Source organism: Primulina eburnea, chromosome 6 (assembly GCF_022965805.1).
Source record: "Primulina eburnea isolate SZY01 chromosome 6, ASM2296580v1, whole genome shotgun sequence".
Lineage (NCBI taxonomy): Eukaryota > Viridiplantae > Streptophyta > Magnoliopsida > Lamiales > Gesneriaceae > Primulina > Primulina eburnea.
In genome coordinates this window covers 8473557-8477198 of record NC_133106.1, presented here as the reverse complement: position 1 = coordinate 8477198, position 3642 = coordinate 8473557, and the positions used below count along the sequence as shown (strand labels likewise).

Below are 3642 nucleotides of genomic sequence, written 5' to 3'. Positions count from 1 at the left end.
GACATATCGAGATGCCACGCCGCATACCAATGCTGGAGTATGCCCAACCTTCTTTGGAGGGTGCACGCCCTAGCATTGTGAGACCTATCGTGCGGGCAAATCACTTCGAAATCAAACCAGCCATTATCCAGATGATTCAGAATACCGTCCAATTTGGAGGAACTGCTGTGGACGATCCAAACACACACATCGCGGATTTTCTTGAGATTTGCGATACTTTTAAAATTAATGGAGTTTCTGATGATGCTGTTAGACTGCGTTTATTTCCTTTCTCTTTGCGTGATAAAGCTAAAGCTTGGTTGAATTGTTTACCTGTAGGTTCGATAGCTACATGGGAGGACATGGCGAAGGCGTTTCTCACCAAATACTTTCCTCTGTCGAAGACCATGAAGCTGCGGGCAGACATCACAACATTTGCTCAGTTCGATCAAGAGTCACTATATGAGGCGTGGGAGCGTTTCAAAGATCTATTACGAAGATGCCCACATCACGAGTTGCCACTTGGGTTAGTCGTTCAAACCTTTTATTACGGTTTGCTTACTCCTAACCGTACTATATAGATGCTGCTGCGTGTGGGAACCTTTTGAGGAAGACTGCGGAAGAAGGATATGAGTTGTTGGAGGAGATGGCTGCGAGCAGCTATCATCCTCAATCTGACAGGAACAACCAGCGGAGAAGTGCCGGAGTTCACCAGGTAACTGATTCTGTTATTACGGCACAACTTGACGCTTTAAACAGTAAAATAGACGGCTTGAACGTGAGTGGCACGGCTATGCGTCTTCAAGAGATATTCTGTGAGAAGTGTGGAGGGGAACACTATGTGAAAGACTGTCAAGATGGAAATCCCTTCTATGTGCAAGATGAGGCACCGGTGAATCAAGTGGGAGTCCAAAACCGCCCAAGGAATGACCCTTACTCAAACACATATAATCTTGGGTGGAGGCAACATCCCAACTTCTCATGGGGCGGTCAAAACAGTCATAATAGGCCGCAAGGAGGACAACAATATGGGAAACAACCGATGTACAGATCCGATCCTCCTAGAGAAGAAAAGTCCAACTTGGAACAAATGATGTCTAAGTTTATCTCATCCACTGAAACTCGACTCCAAAACCAAGATGCATCAATAAAGGGGCTCGAGAATCAAATTGGACAGTTGGCCAAGATGATAACAAGTAGAGAGCCGGGCACGTTGCCAAGTAATACCGAGACTAATCCAAAAGAGCAAGTAAAGGCCATTGAGTTGAAGAGCGGAAAAGTTTTGGAGCTTAGAGAAAAAGAGAAAAGCCAAGTGCCGGATGAACATGCTGCGACGTCTCAAGGTAAGTCATCTAACTCTACACCAGCACTCACTGCACAACCTAAGATTGTTATCCCTCCACCTTTTCCTGCAGCATTAAAAAAGTCAAAACTAGATGCACAATTTGGTAAGTTTTTAGAAGTGTTTAAAAAATTGCATATTAATATTCCTTTTGCCGATGCTTTGATGCAAATGCCTAGTTATGCTAAATTTTTGAAGGACATCTTAGCCAACAAGAGAAAATTGGAGGATCACATGACGGTAAATTTGACCGAAAGTTGCTCTGCTTTGGTGCAAAACAAAATCCCACCGAAACTAAAAGACCCAGGGAGTTTTTCTATCCCTTGCATGATTGGTGATGTTGTTTTTCGTAAAGCGTTGTGTGATCTTGGTGCAAGTATTAATCTGATGCCCTTATCTGTTTTCAGGAAACTGGGATTAGGAGAGCCTAAGCCGACGAGGATGTCTTTACAACTGGCTGACAGGTCTGTCAAGTACCCCCGCGGAGTGATCGAGGATGTGCTAGTGAAAGTGGACAAGTTTATCTTCCCTGCGGACTTCGTGGTGCTTGATATGGATGAGGATGAGGAGATGCCTCTGATTTTGGGTAGACCGTTCCTTGCGACTGGCAAGGCACTGATTGATGTGCAAGAAGGGAAGTTGCGATTGAGAGTGGGCGACGAAGAGATTACTTTTGATGTGTTTAATGTACTTAAGCACACACTGCATTCTGATAGTTGTTTTAGAATTGATGCTTTCGACTCTCTTGCGTCTAACTATGTGCAGGATGCTCTTAGGGACCCTTTGGAGGCCACTATCGATACTGAATTGGGAGAAGAGGAATTGGATGAGGAAAGAGCCGAAATTGTGGCACACTTTAATGCCAACCAACCATGGAGAAGGCCAATGAGGATGCGACTAGAGGATCTAGGAGAACGAAGAGATTTGACCCCTCAAAGGTCAAGCATCGAGGATCTCCCAACACTTGAGCTGAAGCCGTTGCCTCCACACCTCAAGTACGTGTACTTAGGTGAGAATAACACTTTACCTGTCATTATTTCTGCTGCTTTGACAGATGTGATGGAGGACAAACTGTTGGAAGTATTGAAAGCACACAAGAGTGCATTTGGGTGGAAGGTGGCGGATATCAAAGGGATCAATCCATCAGTCTGCATGCACAAGATCTTGATGGAAGAGAAGTACTCACCTCTTATGCAACCTCAGCGAAGATTGAATCCTAAGATGCAAGAGGTAGTGAAAGCTGAAACGATTAAGCTTCTCGATGCAGGTATTATCTATCCTATATCTGATAGTGCATTGGTAAGTCCCGTTCAATGTGTGCCAAAGAAAGGTGGGATTACTGTTATCACAAATGAAAATAATGAATTAATACCCACTAGGACTGTTACGGGATGGCGTGTGTGCATTGATTATAGAAAATTAAATGATGACACCCGTAAAGACCACTTTCCCCTTCCCTTTATTGATCAGATGCTTGAGAGGTTAGCGGGTCATGAGTTTTATTGCTTTTTGGATGGGTATTCGGGGTACAACCAAATTATGATTGCGCCGGAGGACCAAGAGAAAACCACTTTCACTTGTCCTTACGGCACTTTTGCTTTTCGCCGCATGCCGTTTGGTCTATGTAATGCCCCTGCCACATTTCAACGTTGCATGACCGCTATATTCCATGATATGATAGAAACTTTTCTTGAAATTTTTATGGATGATTTCTCGATATTTGGCTCGTCTTTTGATGATTGTTTGCAGAATCTGACGGTAGTGTTGAGGAGATGTGAGGAGACAAATTTGGTGCTTAATTGGGAAAAATGCCACTTCATGGTACAAGAGGGAATTGTCCTAGGGCACAAGGTTTCGGGGAACGGACTCGAGGTGGACAAGGCGAAAGTAGAAGTGATTAAGAACTTACCACCTCCGGCGTCCATAAAGGGAGTTAGAAGTTTTCTAGGCCACGCCGGTTTTTACCGGCATTTTATCAAAGATTTTTCTAAAGTTGCCAAACCTCTATCTTCTTTACTCATGAAAGATGTACCTTTTGACTTTAATTCTGATTGTTTGCAGGCATACGAGAAGTTGAAGGAGCGCTTGGTGACGGCTCCTGTCTTGGTAGCACCGGATTGGGATCTACCCTTCGAGATCATGTGCGATGCTAGTGATACTGCGGTAGGTGCTGTCCTCGGCCAAAGACAGAACAAGGTATTCCACACTATATACTATGCAAGTAAGACTCTAGATGAGGCACAATTGAATTATGCTACCACCGAAAAAGAGTTACTTGCAGTAGTGTTTGCACTTGACAAGTTTCATGCATATCTTGTTTT

General features: G+C 44.0%; 1 non-coding gene across 1 annotated transcript; it reads right to left on the bottom strand.

Annotated features, from left to right (window-relative positions):
- Nucleotides 1-390: 390 nt before the first annotated feature.
- Nucleotides 391-496, bottom strand: LOC140835620 (small nucleolar RNA R71). The gene has a single exon (XR_012118942.1). It is a non-coding gene; the product is annotated as a small nucleolar RNA R71 (small nucleolar RNA).
- Nucleotides 497-3642: the final 3146 nt, after the last annotated feature.